At 41.8% G+C, this 22,500-nt stretch overlaps 1 pseudogene; it reads left to right on the top strand.

Moving 5' to 3' along the window:
• The window catches only part of LOC123505759, a 390,503-nt pseudogene that overhangs the window by 289,721 nt on the left and 78,282 nt on the right, over positions 1–22,500 (top strand).

The raw sequence follows: 22,500 nt of genomic DNA, 5'->3' as shown, positions 1-22,500 counted from the left end.
TTCTCTCCCCTACAGCTACGACGCCAGAAACAGATCCCTCGAGCTTCTTCTCACCACTGAACCACCGTCAACCACCACCACCACCACCACAACCGCCGCCACTACCACCACTACTACCACCTCCACTACCACCACCACCACCACCACCACTGGCGATCCTTATCACAAGTACAACTACTACCACTACAACAACAACAGCATCGCCAGTCTCTACCACATACCAAGCAACACCAACAGTAGCAGCAGCAGTAATAGCAGCAGTAGCAGTAACAGTAGACCGTCGACAAGATACATACGAAGCAGTGATAGTGGCGGCAGCAAGAGGAGGAGGAGGAGGAGTAGCAGTAACAGGCAAGCAAACACAAGCAGTACCAGGGAAGAGGAGGAGGAGGAGGAGGAGAGGAGGAGCAAGAGGAAGAGGAGAAGGAAGAGGAGGAGGATCGAACCGGAGACGTGGAAGTGAAAGACAAACAAGAAGCGATTCAGCAGGTAGAAGTAGCAGCAGCAGCAGCAGCGAGGACGGCGGAACAAGAGGAGGAGGAGAAGGAGGAGGAGGAGGAGGAAGACGAAGAGGAGACGAAAGACACGAAGAGCGGGAGAGAAATGACAAAACAACAAGACAAGCAAGACAAAAAGAAGGAGGACAGAGCGAAGGCCCGGGGGAGGAAGGAGGGAGAGAGCGAGGGGGCGGGGAGAAGGTTCCTGGAGGAGGGCGGCACGACCCTGGTGGTGCGGGAGGTGCGGCAGGAGGACCAGTCAGAGTACAGGTGTCGCGTCCACTTCCGCCTCTCTCCCACCTGGACGCGGCGACTCCGGCTCATCGTGCCAGGTAAGCCACGGGGGAAGAGGAGAGGCAAAGGGGGGGGAGAGAGAGAGGAAGTGAGGGAACGACAGAGGAAGAAAGGGAAAGGGTAAAAAGGAAAGGAAAGAGAGACGGAATAGGGAAAGGGAAGAGATTTGAAGGGAAGGTATGGAGGGATACAGAAAGGGAGAGAGAGAGAGAGAGAGAGAGAGAGAGAGAGAGAGAGAGAGAGAGAGAGAGAGAGAGAGAGAGAGAGAGAGAGAGAGAGAGAGAGAGAGAGAGAGAGAGAGAGAGAGAGAGAGAGAGGATAAAGGAAAGGGAGGAAGGAATGAGGGAGGGAGAAAGGAAAGGAGAATGGAAGGAATGAAAGAGGGAGGGAGGATAATATGGAAGAAGGGAGAAGAGAGAGAAGAGAGAGAGAGAGAGAGAGAGAAGGAGAGAGAGAGAGAGAGAGAGAGAGAGAGAGAGAGAGAGAGAGAGAGAGAGAGAGAGAGAGAGAGAGAGAGAGAGAGAGAGAGAGAGAGAGAGAGAGAAAGAGAAAAGGAGGGAGAAAGGGAAGACAGATGAAGAGAGGGAAAGAAATGAGGGAGAACGGGACGAGGGATGAATGGAGCGTAGGAGGGGAGAGAGAGGTAAAAAAAATAATAAATAAATAAAAAATAAAACACTCTAACATAACTCACTGATCTGCCTTGGTTATAAAATAATAGCACGTAAATAGAGCTGCAGGTGAACTGATAGACAGACACACAGATTGGCAGATACATAAAGAGTGATGGACGTGGTGGGGAAATCGGATTAAATTCAGTGATCTCTTATTTAATGAATATGGAGTATGGAAAATAGATATTAACTAGGCAGTGATTAACTAGATAGCCAGCAAACAAGACACATATATGGACAGAAAAATAGATATACCAATAGAAAAATAGATAGATAGATAGATACATACATACATACATAGAGAGATAAATAGATAGAAATATAGATAGATAGATAGATAGATAGATAGACAGAGATAGACATATAGAGAGAGATAGACAGTGATAAATAGATAGATAGATAGATAGACGGAGATACAGACAGATAGATAGACAAATAAATAGGCAGACAGATAGATAAGTAACCATTGAGAAGACACAGACGAAAAGAAAAATACATATAAAAACAAACAGGAACAAAGAAAAACACGGAAAAAAAAGAGGAAAGAACAAGCGATACAAATAGCTACATAGATAAAAAAAATAAAAAAAAAACCATAAAAAAACAGGAAACTAAAAAAAAAAAAACACACAACAAAACAGAGTAAAAGAGAAAGAGATAGAGAGAAAGAAAGAGAGGAGAGAAAACAACAACAACGGAAAACGAGAGCAAATGACACCCTAAGACAAACACACAGACAGAGAAACAGACAGAGGAGGAGGAGGAGGAGGAGGAGGACAAGCACACAAAGAGAGAAAATGTAAAGCAGAGAAATTGACGGATACAGGGAGGAGAGCAAGCAAGTAAGTAAGTATACAGGAGAAGCAGTTCTTCCATAACAAGGCAGAGCGTGATTGGATGGGAGGCAGGGAAGCGATGAGGCAATACTGAGGGGCAAGGAATGAGGTAATAAAGGGTGTGATGGGGAAATTGACGGGACGAGGAAGGGATGAGAGAGAGAGAGAGAGAGAGAGAGAGAGAGAGAGAGAGAGAGAGAGAGAGAGAGAGAGAGAGAGAGAGAGAGAGAGAGAAGGAATGAAAGAAAGAAAGAGAAGAAAAGGAAAGAAAGAAAGACAGAAGAAAAGCAAAAAGAAAGAAAGAATGAATGAATGAATGAATGAGAGAAAGAAAGAAGGAAAGAAAGAATGAAAGAAAGATGGAATGAAAGAGAAAAAAATCAAAGGAAAGAAAGAATAAAACTAAAAAAGAAAGAAAAAAGAATAAAAGGAAAGAAAGAAGGAATAAAACGAAAGAAAGAAAGAAAGAAAGAAGGAAAGAAAGAAAGAAAGAAAGAGAGAGGAAAAGGAAAGAAAGAAAAAGAAAAGAAAAAGAGAGAGAGAGAGAGAGAGAGAGAGAGAGAGAGAGAGAGAGAGAGAGAGAGAGAGAGAGAGAGAGAGAGAGGATGAGTGGGTGTCCTAACAGTGTAGGCAACCAAGAGGAGGAGGTGAGAGTGGGATGAAGAGAGAGTAAGAGGTAAGTAAGTGGAGAGTAAGAGGAGTTTGGGAAGCAGTGACCGAAGTATTTGGAGAGGAGGAGGAGGAGGAGGAGGAGGAGGAGGAGGGAGGAGGAGGAGGAGGAGGAGGAGGAGGAGGAGGAGGAGGAGGAGGAGGAGGAGGAGGAGGAGGAGCGAAGTCTATTAGCAAGAAAGACTACAATCATTACTAATTCTCTCTCTCTCTCTCTCTCTCTCTCTCTCTCTCTCTCTCTCTCTCTCTCTCTCTCTCTCTCCCTCTCTCTCTCTCTTGTTCTCTATTTTCTGTTATTCTCTCTTCTCTCTCTCTCTCTCTCTCTCTCTCTCTCTCTCTCTCTGACAGCTGGGGTGCGCGAGGTCACCATCCTGGACGAGGGGGGCAGAGAGGTGGGGGGCCGTCTCAACCCTGTGGCGGAGGGAGCCAACCTGACCCTCACCTGCCGAGCCGCCCACGGTAAGAGAGAGAGAGAGAGAGAGAGAGAGAGAGAGAGAGAGAGAGAGAGAGAGAGAGAGAGAGAGAGAGAGAGAGAATTATGTGAAAGCGACAGATATACTCGCCCATTTAGATTTCCGATGTGTGTGTGTGTGTGTGTGTGTGTGTGTGTGTGTGTGTGTGTGTGGAAAGACACCGACCTTCTGGAGTGAGTCACACCGCTTACACACACACACACACACACACACACACACACACACACACACACACACACACACACACACACAGGCAACCTTCCCGGACCAAAATTTCTTTCCTTGCACGCAACGCCGAAAAATTCAGTTTCTCGAAGCCCAAAGTTTAAATGGACAAATACACGAAAAAAAATAAATAAATAAACACACAAATACAAATAAATATAAACAAATATACGTAAATGAAATAAATAACCAAACCAACCAAAAAACACAACCAATACAAAGAAATTAGTGAAAGAGAGAGAGAGAGAGAGAGAGAGAGAGAGTGAATAGCTGAAGTGGTGAATCCATTAATCAACAAATAAAAGAAAGACATTTTAAATCTTACTTTATTTATTGATGAATAAATGAACAAAATTATTCATCAAGGCAAAGCACACACACACACACACACACACACACACACACACACACACACTGAGCTGGCTGGGTGTGGCTGGTTTACTGTGGAGAGAGAGAGAGAGAGAGAGAGAGAGAGAGAGAGAGAGAGAGAGAGAGAGAGAGAGAGAGAGAGAGAGAGAGAGAGAGAGAGAGAGAGAGAGAGAGAGAGAGAGAGAGAGAGAGACTAAAAGGGGAAATAGGAAGAGAAAGAGCAAAGATAACTCACTTTGTCTCCTACCAAAAGGAAAGAAAAGGAAAAGAGAGGCAAACTACGAAGAGGAAGAAGAAGAAGAGGAGGAGGAGGAGGAGGAGGAGGAGGAGGAGGAGGAGGCAAGGAGGAGGAGGAGGAGGAGGAGGAGGAGGAGGAGGAGGAGGAGGAGGAGGAGGAGGAGGAGGAGGATCGGGAGGAGGAAGAGTAGGAAGAGGAATAATTGAAATGACAAGCACTCAGTCTTGGAGCACAGAAGAATAGGTGAGGAAGAGGAAGAGCAAGAGGAAGAGGAAAAGGAAGAGAAAGAAGAGAAACAACAAAAGACTTCAACTTCAAATGAATGAGAAATGAATGATGAGGAAAGAAGGAAGAGAAAAAAAAAGGAAGAGGAAGACGAAAAGGAAGAAGAAAAAGAATAGGAAGAAGAGGAGGAGGAAGAGGTTCTGAACAAAATTTGAGAACGATAGAAGAGGAAAAACAAGGGGAAAAGAACAACAGGAAGAGGAAAGAGTAGAAGTAGGAGGAAGAGGAAAACAGAATGAGGAAGAGATGGAATAAATGAGGAAGAAAAGCTGAAGAAAGAAAACGGATTACGCAATCTGTGCCTCAAAATTATGAATAAAGAAAGAACACATAAGAAGGAGAAGAAGAAGGAGAAGAAAAAGAAGAAGAAGAAGAAAAAGAAGAAGAAGAAGAAGAAGAAGAAGAAGAAGAAGAAGAAGAAGAAAGAAGAAGAAGAAGAAGAAGAAGAAAAGAAAAACAAATAAAGAAGAAGCAGAACGAATAAGAAGAGCAGAAAGAAGAAGAAGAAGAAGAAGAAGAAGAAGAAGAAGAAGAAGAAGAAGAAGAAGAAGAAGAAGAAGAGGAAAAAAGAAGGAAACGGAAGAAGAGACAAAAATAAAAAGTAAACGAAAAAGGAAGAGAACAGAGAAAGAGAATGAAGAACAGGAACAAGAGGAAGAGGAAGAGGAAGAGGAAGAGGAGGAAGAGGAAGAATGGTGGAAAGTGACACCCAGCAAGGCGGCATCAGCAGGTCCGCCAGATAATTTGGTTTCTGTGCCACATAAATCGATTACTGAAGGTTTGCTAACACCGCGCCCTCAAACCAGTCCCTTTGCTCTATTCATATTTAGAGAGACTACCCCCACTCCTCTCTCTCTCTCTCTCTCTCTCTCTCTGTCTACCATAAAAAAAATTGTAAAGATATTTCTACTAAAACTATCACATTAATACTCATTTTGGCAGCGGGTGTAATTTCTCTCTCTCTCTCTCTCTCTCTCTCTCTCTCTCTCTCTCTCTCTCTGATATGAGTAGCCAGCTTCTCAAGAGTGTTTATCCTACTGGTAATACAGAAAGCTTGTTAATATTTCACTAGGATTACAGAAACGCCCTTAAAATTCGTGTCACTTCAACTATTGTCCTCTTGAAAACAACGAAGGTCCAGCACACGTGTTTCAGAATATAGGCCTTCACACACACACACACACACACACACACACACACACACACACACACACACACACACACTTGCTTGTTTTATTTACCGTGTTTTACTTTTGCAGAATTCTAAAGGGGTCATTATTTTCGTGTGTGTGTGTGTGTGTGTGTGTGTGTGTGTGTGTGTGTGTGTGTGTGTGTGTGTGTGTGTGTGTGTGTGTGTGTGTGTGTGTGTGTAAAGGCTTTTATTTACTTTCTCTTGTTTTGTTCCTCGGTTTGTTCAGAGTTTCTTCGTTTCTCTCTCTCTCTCTCTCTCTCTCTCTCTCTCTCTCTCTCTCTCTCTCTCTCTCTCTCTCTCTCTCTGTCTTTCAAAATCGCTCACACCAAAGCCTGCATTCCGAGATACAATTTTGCAGACTCACATAACACTTCCTTCCTTCCTTCCTTCTCCTCCTTCTCCTCCACCTCCTCCTTTTCCTCCACCTCCTCCTTTTCCTCCTCCTCTTACTCCTCTTCCTTCTCCTCTCCCTCTAGATGTTGCCGAATATTATTCTAACTCACGGTCAAACCCTTCACGCATATCTCCTCTACTTCCTCCTCTTCCTCCTCCTACTCCTACTCCTACTCCTACTCCTCCTCCTCCTCCTCCTCCTCTTTCATCTTTTTTATCAGTTACATTTCTTTCTCGTTATATCATTATATTTTGTTTCCTATTTGCCTTTTCGTTGTTATCATTGCCTTTGTCCTCCTCCTCCTCCTCCTCCTCCTCCTCCTCCTCCTCCTCCTCCTCCTCTTCTTCTTCCTAGTCCTTTTGTTTTATCTTTTCTTCCTCTTTGTCTTTATTCCCATTTCCTACATATATTTTTTTCTTTTTTCTATACTCTCTCTCTCTCTCTCTCTCTCTCTCTTCCTTTTTATTGGACCATCGATGCTTTATTCCCCTCATCATGTTATCGCTCCCCTCCTCTCACATCCCTCTCCCTCCCCTCTCCCCTCTCACCATATATCTTCCTCTTCCTCTCCTTTATCTCCCTCTTCTTTCTCCCTTCCTCTCGTTCTCTTCTCCAATCCTTGTCTTCCTCTCCATCTCTCACGCCCTTGTTATGCGCTCTCCTCCTCCTCCTCCTCCTCGTCTTCTTCCTCTTCTTCCTCCTCGTCTTCTTTATTTTTCTCTCTCCCTCCAGCACTTCAACTAGTCTCTCTCTCTCTCTCTCTCTCTCTCTCTCTCTCTCTCTCTTTGTTCCCCTTTCGTTTTTTTTTCTTTTTCTTGTTTTTTTTTACTTTTCTATTTAATTTTATGAGTATTTTCTATTTCCTCTGTTGTGTTCTTTATCCCGTCCTATTATCCTCCTATCCTCCTCCTCTTCCTCACTTATTCACTGACTCAATTATCCACATAGTCACTCTCTCACTCATTCATTCCCTTTCTCACTCTCCTATTCCCTCATTCATCCACCAATCCACTCAGTCACTCATCCACACACCAACCCATTTACGTAGACACTCAAACACTCATACATTCACTCATCTACCCACACACTGACACACTTACTCACTCAACCACCCACTTACTCATACACTCAATCACTCACTCCCTAACCCATCCATGCGCTCAATCCGTCTCTCCTTCCTTCTCTACCTCCCTCATTCACTTACTCACTCACTCACTCACTCACTCACTCACTCTCTCCCTCACTCACTAACTCACTCATCCCCAGGTAAGGCAAGAGTAGCGGGCCTCACCTGGCTACTCAATGGAGAGAATATCGACTCTACGTGGGCGCCGGGCGTGGGCGTGGAAGTGGGTGAGAGCGAGGGCGTGGCGGTGAACACTCTGCACCTGATGGGCGTGGAGGAGCGGCACCGGAACGCCCATCTCACCTGTCAGCTCATCACCACCCCTGCCCTCACGCCGCCCACGCCAGCAGACCCCAACGCCACGCTCACGCCCTTCCCAGCCTACGACGAGCCGCCCCCGCCAGACGCCCACACTGCTGCCAACATCACCTATGCCTCCACCCGCATCGCCATGTTTTGTGAGTGTTTGTTAGTTTGTGTTTCTCTCTCTCTCTCTCTCTCTCTCTCTCTCTCTCTCTCTCTCTCTCTCTCTCTCTCTCGTCCTTCCTCCTCGTCTTATTCTATCATTATTTCCATTTTATTCTCCCACTTTTTCTCTTCCTGATTGCCTTCTTTTCTTTCTCGTTGTCATCTTGTTATGTGAATATTTCCTTTCTCTCCTCCCTTCTTCCTCCTTTGCTTCTAGGTATATTCTCGTCCTTCTCCTCCTCCTCCTCCTCCTCCTCCTCCTCCTTCTCCTTCTCTTCTTTTTAGTTTTGTTACAGAGACATTCCTTCTTTCCCTTTCTTCCTTCTTCCTCTCCCGTCTCGTAGCTTCGTCCTATCAGTAACTCTACCTTCTCTTCTTTTGTCATCTTCTTTTTCTACCTGCTCTTCCTCCTTCGTATTCTCATCTTCGTTCCCTTCTTATGCCGTATTTTTACCTTCCTCCTAATTTCCATCTCCTATTCGTCCTCCTCCTCCTCTATTTACTTTTCCTTCTCTCCTTCCTTTTATATCTCCACTTCTACCCTTCTTCCTTCTCCAAGCTTCTCTTTAGTCCTCCTTCTCCGTACCCTTCCCCGTTTTCTATAGATTAAAACATCCCCTTTACCATTTCAATACATGATGGCATTTCCTCCCCTTTGCCTCCCCTTGACCCATCCATCATGCTTGCCCCCATACATCATCCCCTCGTCCTCGTCCCTCACCCCTCACCCCTCACCCCTCCTCATGCGTTCCTCCATTCAGCAACACATCTGTACACCATTTAAAATCTCCTGTTTATCTTCCTCACGTCGTGTTGTTGAAATCTTTTGTGTGTGTGTGTGTGTGTGTGTGTGTGTGTGTGTGTGTGTGTGTGTGTGTGTGTGTGTGTGTGTGTGTGTGTGTGTTTTTAAGTGTTTTATTGGTTCTGTTGTTCTTGGCTGTCACTGAGTTTTGTTTCACCACTCCAGTACAGTGACGCATTTTTTACCCTAAGTTTGGATACGATTAGACTATTTCATTTGCATTAGGAAGGGTCTATGGAGGTCAAATGATTAATGGTCAGAGTCTTCACCATTTTATTCCCATATACGTTTCTGAAGCTGTATAAAAGCGCTAAAGAATAACCAGAATGAAAATGAAAACGTGTCACGGTACTGAAGAGGTTAATCCTTCCCTTTGTAAAGTGTATTGTATTTTTTTTTAAGTTATTTTATTGGTTCAGTTGTTCTTGGCTGTCACTGAGAGTTTTGTTTGACCCCTTGAGTACCATAACGCGTTTCCATACTCATTCTGCTTACTATTTGATGATTTACACAGCTTCAGAAATTCATGAGGGGAGGGGGAATTAGAATAGTGGAGATTGTGGGCATTAATCTTCTGATCTCCATAGACCCTTGCTAATGGCAATAAAGAAGTCTAATGGTACACAAATCTCAAGGTAAAAATGTGTCTCAGTATTGAAGAGGTTAAGAGAGAGGTGGTTTGTATCGATGCTTTGAAATGGAATGGACGGATGAATGGAGAGAGAGAAAGTATAAAGGTTGTCTTTTTTTTTCATGATGGTAGTTATGGATGAGTTAGTCAAAAAGTAGTGGGTGATTATGGGACAATGTCATTTGGAAGTTTTTTTTTTTTATGGAAAGAGAGGAAGGTACTTAATTTTTTTCCCATTGTGGTAGTTATGGGTGAGTTCGTTAAAAAGTAATGGCTTATTATGGGGCAGTGTCATTATTTTTTCTTATTCATTTTTTTTTTTTTTTTTTTTGTGGGAGGATGTCGTTTTTTCTATTCTTTTTTAGGGCTGAGTCTAAAATGTGGAAAGTGATAATGAGGAGAAATGCGCAGTAGCAAAATGGTTTAAGTACATTATATGATCCTCTTAAAATAAGCCTTAGAATGAGTCTTGTCTCCACGTTTCAGTTCAGCGCAATTATCTCATTTTTCTTTCTTTATCCAAGTAAACTACCCACTACGAACATTACTTCTCTAACTAAGCTACAAAATCCTTTATCTCTTGAAGTATGTAATGTTGCAAACTTACAGAATTATACAACGACTACTATCCTACCCAGGCTCGTATTCTCAAACACTTATGTGCTTCACCTCCACTACTTCAAGAGGATTTATTTAAGGTGTTTTCACAGTTCTAGAGGCAGATTGAGGAGATTTCTACATTATCAACTGGAGAAACACTTGAAAACCCCGCTAATCATCTCCGCGACCTTGGAAAATAATCGTGGTTGAGGAGCAAAGCGTTTCTGAATACAGGCCCTACTACGAACATTCGCATTCCCTTCCAACCTAAACTACTAGATCCTTTATCTCTTGAAGTATGTAATGTTACTATCTGAAAACGCCCACATAGAGAATTCATTACCATAATTTTCAAAGCCTAAAAATGAGAGCACACTAAAGGTAAACTCACCACTCACTCCTTTAACCCTTTCAATACCATGACGCGTTTCCATATTCATTGTGGTTAAAATCTACTAACATTGCTTTTTTTCCTTTTTCTTTTCTTTTCTTTTTAATCTACTCCGCAACACTTCCCTCAAAATGTGTATACTCAACGCAAACCATGCTACACAAAAATCACTTCCTACTTAAAAAAAAAAAAAAAGCTGATTCCCTTTACATTCTTTTTTCTTTAATCTATTCCTTAACAGCTGATTCCCATTACATCCCTTTCTTTTTTTTCAATCTACTCCTCAACACTTCAATTACAATGTCTACTCGTATACTCATCGCAACGCACTGCTACACCACCTGCGCTAGACACAAACCGCTCCTCACCTTAAAAAAAAAAAAAATAATAATAATTTCTCTTACATTCTTTTTTTTTTTTTTAATCTACCTTCCAACACCTTCCTTAATCCCTTCAGTACCGAGACGCATTTTTGGCACGAGTTTTGGGTATGATTAGACGATTTTACTTGCATTTGGAACGGTCAATGGAAGTCAGAACATTAATGGCCAGAGTCTTCACTATATCAATCCCAACACAAGTTTCTGAAGCTGAATAAAATCACCAAACAGTTAAGCAGAATAAATATGAAAGTGTCACGGTACTGAAGGGGTTAAATCATGGTACTTTCCACGCCCACACCATAACCCTTTCCTGAAATCACACCTCTCACGCCGCCAACCAACACATTATCATTCCCTTAAATCACCTTAAATCACCTTTAATCACGCCATTTTCTCACGCTCTCTATTATCTTCCCACGCTCTTATATCACCTGCTCCCACGCTCTTTAAATCATTCCCCCACCCATGATCCATCACAGTACTCATCCCGCGCCGCCCTTGCCCTTCCACGCCCACGCCCACGCCCGTCCCATGAGGTAAGGCTAATTATCGTAAGCCTTCCCTTAACTTTCCCATGCGTCTTAATCTTTTCCCACGCGTAACTATTGCTGTAATTTTGTCATTAGCGCGTAATCATGTACCATAACGGAGGAGCGGGGAGAGGGTGAGGGGAAGTGGGGAGGCAGAGGGAAAGGGGGAGGCAGAGGAAAGAGGAGGAGAGGGAGAGGAGAGAGAGGAGAGGAGAGGGAGAGGAGAGAGGAGAGAGAGAGAGAGGGAGAGAGAGAGAGAGAGAGAGAGAGAGAGAGAGAGAGAGAGAGAGAGAGAGAGAGAGAGAGAGAGAGAGAGAGAGAGAGAGAGAGAGAGAGAGAGAGAGAGAGAGAAACCAGACACAGACATAGAAAACAACCCAACAAGGCAAATAAAAAATATAAAACTCACCAAAAACACATAACAAATAAAACACACACACACACACACAAAAAAGCAAAATCTACCCCTTTTTCCCCTCTCTCAACAACCCTTCTCCCTCCTACCTTCCCCACCACAAAATAAATAAATAAACAAATAAATAAATAAATAAATAACCCAGATATAGCTCAACAAATACTCGTGCATGCTTCCACACACACACACACACACACACACACACACACACACACACACACACACACACACTAATTAGCAGCAGGTGAGGTGACGCACGGATCTCTTTACAAATACACCATTACCTATACCTGAGCGAGAGTGCGTACGTCTAGTGTCACCTTTCATTAATAATCAGCGTGGCAGCGAGCGTGGGGTGGGAAGAGGGCGGGACGGTAGGAGGGAGGCAGGGAAGTGCGGGCTTGACGGAGCTGGGTTACGTATAGATGCATTGAGTAAGGTATTAAATAATGGACAGTGTATTCACCACCACCACCACTACCAGCACGAGAGAGAGAGAGAGAGAGAGAGAGAAGGTATCCATATTACAAAGAGGGGATGTAATACTCTTCTGATATTATTTTTAAAGGGATTTGAACCGTTTTGAGGGAAGAGAGAGAGAGAGAGAGAGAGAGAGAGAGAGAGAGAGAGAGAGAGAGAGAGAGAGTGGGAAGGAGAATTTGATCATGCTCTCACTCTCTCTCTCTCTCTCTCTCTCTCTCTCTCTCTCTCTCTCTCTCTCTCTCTCTCTCTCTCTCTCTCTCTCTCTCTCACACACACACACACACACTCTCTCTTGTTTCGTTTAGCGTGTGAAGGAAAGAAAGAGAGGAAGTTTAATTCAATTCGCATCTTCCTCTCTGTCCCTTCCCTTTCACTGGATATATTATGAAAGTGTGAATATGATACGCCAGCTTCAGTCCGCAAGTTAAAGTGTAGGAATTGAGACGAAGAAAGGTAAAAGGATGAACAAAGGAGCTGAAACAAAGGGATGAAACGGAAAAAGGAGGTGGAGCGAAGGATGTGGAGGGAAAGAAAGGGAAAAGCAAGGATTGGAGATTCAAGAGAGATGGGGAGAAGGAAGGAGGAGGGAAAGAAGTGGAAGGGAAGAATGGGAAAGTAGAGGAAAGAGGGTAAAGGAGAGAAAAGGAGGGAGAAAAGAAAGGGAAGAGGAATAAAGAAAAGAGAACAAAAGTGAAGGAAAAGAAAGGAAGGAAAAGGGAAAAAGAGAGAAAAAGACAAGGGAATGAAAGGAAAGGGAAGAGGAGGAAAGGGAAAGGAAGAGGACAAAGGAAAGAAAAGGAGGGAGAAAAGAAGAAAACAGAAGAAAATGAAAGAAAAGAGGAAGAAAATGAAAACAAAGAAACCAGAGTAAAGAAAAGGAAGTGAAGAGAAAGGAAAAGGAAAGGAGAGAAAAGAAAACAAAAAAGAAGATAAAAAAAGAAAAGATTATTGATCACATGCTGGCAAAGAAAGGAGAGTAAAGAAAGGCAAGTGAAGAGAAAGGAAAAGAGAAAGAAGGAAAAGGAAGGAAAACAGGGGAAAAGTTTACTAACCACATTTCCACCCTTCCTTTCCCTCCTTCCCTTCCTTTAACTTGTTGCATTATATTCCGCTGCCTTCCCTGCTGGCTTGGATTCCCCTTAATCCCCATAAACTGCCCCGTCAAGACACCTCCTCTCCACTCCCCTACACGGCCCGGCCCCCCTTACACTGCATTCCTCTATTGGATTACCGCAGCCTTCACTCCCTTCACTCGCTCATTCCCTCTGTATGTTCTATGAAAGGGGGATTTCAATGTCTACTTTTTCTTCCCCGTGTTCAAACCCTACACTGGTATTAACTTCATGTTGCTTCAAATGGTATTCATATTAGGAACTTTGAATTCATACTAACTTCTTCTGAATTGTACTGCTCTGAGGTGAATTTACGTCAAAGCCATGCTAGATTATACTTAAAAAATAGAATGAATAAATAAACTCATGTATGTAAAGTATGTAAGGGTATTTGTGTACAGTGGTTGGGTGTGAATTACTACTAAAATGATCATTCTTAATACTCATTTTGGCAGAGGGTATATATATTCTCTCTCTCTTTCTCTTTCTCTCTCTCTCTGTTAAAAATTTTCCTTCTGCTTCCCACAAAGTTATATCCAATCCTTTTAATTTTGACACCAGTACTCACAAAAGCCCTTTAGATCCACTGCATATACTTTAAAAAGAAACGCATACTAAAATATCAGAGCTCTCACTATTTGTCGCGTCTTTTTAAGCCTCACGCCTGCACAGTACACGGGATCAGACGGGATTCCACACGCCACCACACTTTTAGATCCTCTCTTGTTTGTTTTATTTCACTGCACTGGTCTGCGTTAAGTGTGCAGTGAAGGAAGAGAGAAAGGGAGAGAGAAGTGTGATGTTATGGCTGCTATTATGGCTACTGCTACTACTACTACTACTACTACTACTACTACTACTACTACTACTACTACTACTACTTTTTTTTATGGAAGAGGGGAAGCTGGCCAAGGGCAAAAAAAAAAAGCCCACTTGATTGCCAGTTCCCTAAAAGATTAATAGAATTAGCCAAAAGTCTGCGATAAATGTCTTGAAACCTACTACTACTACTACTACTACTACTACTACTACTACTACTACTACTACTACTACTAATGTTTATCAGGAGGTTTGGTATATTAATGTCCAAATAACCATTACTACTTCTCTATACCTTCACTTTATTTCTCTGTCTGTCTGTCCTTCCTCTGTCTATCTATCTGTCTGTCTGCCTGTCTGTCTATGCAAATCCTCGAGGTGTCGGGCGTTCATTCAGCCACCCTTGACTTCACAGAGGCTCCAGTAAGTGATCTCAAGATGTCCATTGAATTTCATGAATATAAATCGAAGGGAAATTAATATATGTATCAATAAATTCCTTCATATTTGGAGCTCCGCAAATATGGAGAGGAAGTGAGGACATGAGGGTGGGAGGCAGTTTTCTATACTCGTTTTGTTTGATTTCCTTTGTGTTACAGTCTCCAGTGAACATAAATTGGATATGGAATCAATATTAACAATGTCTCTTATTACGAGATACAAAAAGTCTAAGAAGAAATGGAAAATACAACTGACAGAGGCAATTGTTTGATGATATCATTTGACTTTCTTTATGTCACAAAAAAAACATAAAGTGGATTTCATAGGTTCAAGTCGAAAATAAATTAATATATGGATTTTTCTACTGTTTTACATAAAGAACGATAAAGAACTTAATACTGGACAGATGAAAATACTGATACTGATTTGGTCTGGCTGGCTTTGGGTCACACACTGCATAGAATTTCATAATCATAATTCGAATAGAAATTAATACACGTACTACTGGACTTATGTGAATTAATAAACTCCACGAGGATCAAGATGAACTGATCATGCAGCGGGCGGAGGGCGCTGAATGGTACTGATTCTGCCTGATTTCCTCTGTCACGAACATTGAATTTCCCGAGTAGAAATCACATGCAAATTAATATATACTGACTTATATTAAGAACCACGCAAAGACAAAGAGGAGTTGAGGATGCGTGACGTGAAGGTAATTGTCTAAAGCTGATTTCGTCTGCAGCGAATTGTATGAACATTACTAGAGTGGAAATTAATATACATACATTAATTAATGCTTTTATATTAGTAACTCAACAAACACTAAGAAATAATGATAATGAAGGATACTGTGTCATTCTGATTTTACCTCTGGATCACACTCTGCACTGGAAAAAATACAAATTAATAAGCTGTTAAATGTATATCAACAAACACTAAGAAAAAAAATAATACTGAACAATAATGTGTCTTTCTAATTTTACCTCTGCGTCATACACTGCACTGAAAAAAATACAAACTAATAAGCTGTAAAGTGTATATCAAAACCTCAAAACATGGAGAACTGAGACTGCAGCAGGAGTGACAGGTGTAAATAACTGCCTATAGTCTGCCTACTCTAAAATGGCTCCTGGGGTCCAAACATAGTGTACCTTATTGATGATGTAATTGACTTTGTGTGATTAATACTTGTCTTCCGTTGATCCACACACTTATCACGAGGACAGACTACGGTTTTCCTCAAGATCTGACAACCACACATTCCTTAAAACACTATTCAGACTGAGACCCACGAGCCACTTTAGACAGACTTTAATAATCATTCTCCACCTACAATATATTTCTACGATATAAAGCATTACTTGGGATAACTTCACGGATCCTTTCAATCGTTTTTCCTTCAGCATGTGGTTCCCTCAGTGCGTGTCTGTCCCCGCAGCTCGTGTCTGAATAAATCCATTAGCCAGGCCCTCAATCTCATTACCTGCCCTCCTGCTTCTCCTCGCGCTCATTTGCATTTTGTGCCTACAGACTATATTCCTGAAACGCTGGTGTGCTGTAATATAGAGCCAACCCACACACACACACACACACACACACACACACACACACACATCTCTCTCTCTCTCTCTCTCTCTCTCTCTCTCGGTTTTTTACGTGTTATCATTGCTATTCAATTAACTTTTTTTTCTTGTTTTTTCGTCTTTTTCGTTGTCGTTTTTTCTTTCTTCGTATTTTCCCCTCACTTTATAATACTTCCTGTCTCGTTCAATTTTGTTTTTCAATTTTTACCTTTTTTTTCTTTTTTTTTCTTTGGTCTAATATTTATTGCAGTTTTCTTTTTTTTTTCTTTCTCTCTGTATCACTTTTCATTTTGTTTTGTTTTCTTCTCTCTCTCTCTCTCTCTCTCTCTCTCTCTCTCTCTCTCACACACACACACACACACACACACACACACACACACACACACACACACACACACACAGAGAGAGAGAGAGAGAGAGAGAGAGAGAGAGAGAGAGAGAGAGAGAGAGAGAGAGAGAGAGAGAGAGAGAGAGAGAGAGAGAGAGAGAGAGAGAGAGAGAGAGAGAGAGAGAGAGAGAGAGAGAGAGAGAGAGAGAGAGAGAGAGAGAGAGAGAGAGAGAGAACACTACCATGCTAATTTCCAGCCAAAAATCTATCCAATCTACACAATCTCGAAACAAAATAAAAACAGTACAAGCTAAAAAAAAAAAAAAAAAAAAAAAAAAAAAAAAACACTCATAGAAAACAGGACCCATAGATCACAGGAAATGAAAATGAAACGGCGTAGAAAATGTATAACAGGAAGGATACTCTCTCCCATAACACACAGGGAAGAGAAATACAGATGCACAGGCAATCCCATACACCAGGAAATACTGCAGACACACACACACACACACACACACACACACACACACACGGACATGCATATATAGAAGTGTTATATACTTTAGTCGCCCATGAAAATGAATGACAAAAAAATGGAAACGAAATCGGAGGGATAAATATTAAGAGACAGAGAGAGGGTGTGTGTTAACGATAAGAGAGAGAGAGAGAGAGAGAGAGAGAGAGAGAGAGAGAGAGAGAGAGAGAGAGAGAGAGAGAGAGAGAAAGCATTAACCCTTTCAATACTGAGATACATTTTTTACCTTGAGATTTTTGTACAACTAGACCATTTTATTGACATTAGGAAGGGTCTATGGATGTCAGAAGATTAATGGCCAAAATCCTCACTATTTTAATCCCACACACGTGAGTTTCTGAAGCTGTATAAAATCACCAAATAGTAAAAACAATGAATATGGAAACGCATCGTGATACTGAAAGGGTTAAAAAGATGAAACGAGCAAAAATGAAAAAAAATAAGATAGATATAAGGAAAATTCTTGATGGAAAAAAGGAAACGTGAAAAAAACGGGAGAAAGCAATAAAAGAAACTGAAAAAAAATGAAGGGGTTAAAAAGATGAAAAAGAGCAAAAACAATAAATAAAACAAAATAAGATAAAAAATGTGAAGCATATTCTCGATAAATGAAAAAAAGGAAACGCGAAAAAAACGAGACAAAACAAAAAAATGAAACTGGAAAAAGGAAAATGGAAAAAAAAAAAGTTAGCCACGACTTGAAAAACAGAAGATACAAAAATAACAAGTATGCAAAAATAACATAGAAAGAAAGAAAGCACGGGAGAGCAATACAGAGCGGAATCATTGAAGTAAAAGAGGGAAAAAACGATGAAAAATGAAAAAAAAACAAAATCTGAAAATATACAAAAAAAATGAACTTGAAGAGGCAAAACAAAAACATTACAAAACAAAAAGACAAGAACAGAAGAAGAGGAAAGAAGAATTAGAGACGGAATACATAAAACTAAATAAATACAAAAAAATAATAAATAAAGGAACAACAAAAAAAATGAACAAAAGAAAAAAATCAAGTAAAAATAAATAGAAATATAACAAAAATAAGAAAAAATTGAAATAGGAAAAAAAATAAGAATGAACAAAACCAAATGAAAATAAAACTAACCATTAAATAGAAAAAAAAATCAGAAAATAAACAAAACTAATGAGAGAGAGAGAGAGAGAGAGAGAGAGAGAGAGAGAGAGAGAGAGAGAGAGAGAGAGAGAGAGAGAGCAAGCAAAGGCAGAATGAACAACGCAGCGTAGATTCAATGGTCCAAAACGTTTAAATGTCAATGCAATGACGGAGTGAGGGAGAAGGAATGAAAAACTAGCCACACTCCCCCCTCCCCCATTCTCCACCCCCCCGCTTGGGCTGGCAGAGGCTGGCTATTGGTGGATATCACTTATTCCTTCGCTCCCTGATTGGTGGTGTGCGTGGCTGGTATTGGAAGAGGGGAATATTTCTCTCTCTCTCTCTCTCTCTCTCTCTCTCTCTCTCTCTCTCTCTCTATCTCTTAGGTTGTTACAGAGGCCATATTGTAGCTGAGGGAGGGTAAGAGGACAGAGAGAGAGAGAGAGAGAGAGAGAGAGAGAGAGAGAGAGAGAGAGAGAGAGAGAGAGAGAGAATGTGAGTGGTTTCTTATGTTGATTCTCTCTCTCTCTCTCTCTCTCTCTCTCTCTCTCTCTCTCTCTCTCTCTCTCACACACACACACACACACACACACACACACACACACACACACACACACAGGCACGTGCTACCTCAGGGTGTGTGTGTCCCCGGAGTGAGAAGAAGGCTTAGGGGAACAAATCCACAAGAGCTGTCGTCTCTCTCTCTCTCTCTCTCTCTCTCTCTCTCTCTCTCTCTCTCTCTCTCTCTCTGGCAGCACCTTGAACATTTTGTCCTCCACGCTTCCACCGTTGCACCATTTTTCAGTTAATGTTTCTTATTTTTCAGCGGCTCCGTGATGTCATGCAGTTATCTTTTCATATATGCATTTTCAGTTTTCATGCATCCTGTGTTAGGAAATCTGTTTCTTGCGCTGAAACTTTTCCACTCCATTACCACTTAAAACGAAATGCAATGAAACTACCTGAATTCTGAAGTGCATTTCACATTCCATAGTGCAGGGAATACATACAAAAATTTACGTAAAAGCATTAAGGAAAAAAAAAAATATATATATATATATATAAAGGAAAAGGGAGCAAGAAGTCACGAGGCCTATACACGTGGCAGTCAGTCCCTTTATAAACCATGGCTTCCTATTACCGCCTATCATCCCCATCCATAAATCTGTCTACAGTAATCTCTTAAAAGCTTCCTGTTGACTCAGCACTAACAACATGTTTACCGAGTCAATGCCATTCATCCACCACTCTATATTCATACATACATTCACATATACATAGAATAAAGAGTAAAAATAAAAAATAAAAATGGGTAGAATAACAGAGGAGGGCAGCATTTCAATACGGTACAAAGCAATAACACAGACAACACAAAGGCAAGCAACACGAGCAACACAAGCAACACGGACAAGGCGGCAAAGGAAGCAAGGAAGCGAACAGGCAAAGCAATGCAACACACTTCCAAATCCCCTTTCTTGTTTAGACGTAACAGATCGCGTTCGTTATTTACAAATTTCCTTCACCCATTTTACACATTTCCAAGCTTCCCGGGAAACCATTTATTAATTTTTAGAAGGGAAGGTTTGTTAGTTTCCTTTTTTTTTTATTTGATTTTGTTTTTTTTTTCTGAGGCTGAGAGAAAAAAAAAAGGGACACGAATTTTATGCGTGTATTTATGTAAGTAAATATACAAACAAGCACTAAAATGGATAAATAAATAAATACTGGAAGGGTTGAGAGAGAGAGAGAGAGAGAGAGAGAGAGAGAGAGAGAGAGAGAGAGAGAGAGAGAGAGAGAGTGTGTGTGTGTGTGTGTGTGTGTGTGTGTGTGTGTGTGTGTGTGTGTGTGTGTGTGTGTGTGTGTGTGTGTGTGTGTGTGTGTGTGTAGAGAGAATCCTAACTACTTGATGATAAAGTGTTAGTCTGGCTACCTACCCCTTCCCCCAGCCTCTCTCTCTCTCTCTCTCTCTCTCTCTCTCTCTCTCTCTCTCTCTCAATGACACGTGCACACCACAAAGCCGCGCCGAATTAAAACAGCTGATGTTGTAAATGAAATGTCAGTCCCTTTGAATATTTATAAGATAAGATACATTTTTGTGCCACCTAAATTCGCTTCTCTGAGTGGCGACAACTGCTGATGTTTACACTCCGCCGCTCCTGCTTGCGTTTCCTGCCAGCCTGGCGAAATATTTGAGTGGGACAGAGAGAGAGAGAGAGAGAGAGAGAGAGAGAGAGAGAGAGAGAGAGAGAGAGAGAGAGAGAGAGAGAGCGCGAGTGAAGAGCGGGGTGATTGAGGGAGAAGTGAGGTAGAGAAAGAGAAAGAGAAGTATGAATAGAGTAGATAGATAGACAGGCAAACATCAGATATATGAAATAGTAGAAAGAGAAAAGATAAAAATAAAGTATAGAGTGAGGAATAGGTGAGGTGAGGGAGAATTGAGAGAGAGAGAGAGAGAGAGAGAGAGAGAGAGAGAGAGAGAGAGAGAGAGAGAGAGAGAGAGAGAGAGAGAGAGAGAGAGAGAGAGAGAGAGAGAGAGAGAGAGAGAGAGAGAGAGAGAGAGAGAGAGAGAGAAAGTATGAAAAGAGTATATAGGTAGATAGGCAAAAACATCAAATAAATAAAGTAGAAAAGGCAGAAAAAGACCAATAAAGTATAAATAGAATGAGAGAGAGAGAGAGAGAGAGAGAGAGAGAGAGAGAGAGAGAGAGAGAGAGAGAGAGAGAGAGAGAGAGAGAGAGAGAGAGAGAGAGAGAGAGAGAGAGACGTGTCAAAAAGAGAATAAAAACAAAGAGAAGACAAATTAGTGAGCAGGTAATACATTAGAGGAAAATGAAGCGTTTGTGGCGGGAAGCAAAGAACCGAACCACCGTCTATTGCACGTTTCGCAACCGCCAATTAGCGTTCAAGAGCACTACACACACACACACACACACACACACACACACACACACACACACACACACACACACACACCATCTCCCCCCACATGAGGTGTAGAGGAAGAAGGAGGGGATCGGGAGGGAGGGGGGGTGCGAGTCATGACACTGAAAAGCGAATCATACTGAGGCTTCAAGTGTGTTAATTAAAGGTGAAGGAAGGAAAACCCAGGTGAGGGAGAAGAGCGAGGGAAATAGGCACAAATGTGGAATAAAAAAAACCTTTCCGGACTTGCGAAAGAAGAAAATCTTAGTGGGATGTGGTAATGAAAGGCCAAAAGAGAGAGAGAGAGAGAGAGAGAGAGAGAGAGAGAGAGAGAGAGAGAGAGAGAGAGAGAGAGAGAGAGAGAGAGAGAGAGAGAGATGAAGGATGTCAAGAGCAGTAAATGAATAGGTAAGATTAAATAGCAAGAAACACGTGACATTTCAATATGGAAGCGGAGAAAGAGGATTGGATTAAGATGAAAGGATCAATAGGTAACAACAGGATCAAAACACCAAAACAACAATAAATAATAATAATAATAATAATAATAATAATAATAATAATAATAATAATAATAACAATCGAAAAATAACAAGACACTAAAAATTAAGAAAAAAACACACAATCGTTAAAAAGTCGCTCTAGAATATTACCAATGACGAAAAAATTAACGAATAAATAAATATATAAACAAATCACACAACAAGCCCGCTTCATAAACTCCATTAGAACCAATAACAAGCTTACTACCACCACCACCACCACCAACACCACCAACACCACCACCACCACCACCGCCACATCAATAAGTTCATCAACACCACCACCATCACCAAAATCACCACCACCACTACCACCATCACCACCACCACCACCACCACCACCACCATCACCACCACCCACTCTCCCCGTCATGCGTGTCAATGAGTACTCCCACGAACGCCTAAGCTTCCTGCCATTCCCTTCCCTTCCCTTCCGTTATGGCCCGGTTCTCTTTGGTTCGGCTGAGTTCGGTTTCGGTTCGGTTCCGGTTAATTCCGATCCGTTCCCTGGCTGGCGCTCCGGTATGATTGGCAATCGTTTTGGGAGAATGCATTTAATTGGTATAACTGCCCGATGCAAGATGATGGCGGCGCACTCACTAATCCAGGGAGTTAATACTGCATGGGGCTGTTCCGAGGCGGGTACTCTCTCTCTCTCTCTCCCCCCCACCTCCTCCTCCATCCCCTCCACGTTCTCGTCTTTTTCGTCTTTTTCTTCTTTCTCTTCCAAGTTCTCCTTTTTTCTCCTTGGCTTCCTCGTTCAGCTTCTTTCCTCTTCCTCTACGTTATTCCTTCAACTCTTACAGCATTTTGTTATCTTCTCCTCCTCCTCCTCCTCCTCCTCCACACATCCTTCCCTCCCTCCCCACCTCCCCTGTTGCTGCTGTACGGTGGTCGGAAAGAAAGTACCAGGAAGAAAAATTACGAAAAAAATTGCTAAGAAAAAAAAAGTATAATGAGAAAAATTAACAGTAGCGAATTTTTTTCAGCCTCCTTTCTCTATACCGCCCCTTTACTCCGTTCATTCCGCTCCCCCTTACTGCTGTACTGCACGGTGCTAGGAAAGAAAGTACCAGGAGAAAAAGTAAGTAGTAGTAGTAGTAGTAGTAGTAGTAGTAGTAGTAGT

Source organism: Portunus trituberculatus, chromosome 18, assembly GCF_017591435.1.
Source record: "Portunus trituberculatus isolate SZX2019 chromosome 18, ASM1759143v1, whole genome shotgun sequence".
Classification (NCBI taxonomy): domain Eukaryota; kingdom Metazoa; phylum Arthropoda; class Malacostraca; order Decapoda; family Portunidae; genus Portunus; species Portunus trituberculatus.
The sequence above is the reverse complement of the archived record's forward strand: the minus strand, read 5'-3'. Positions and strand labels throughout refer to the sequence as shown.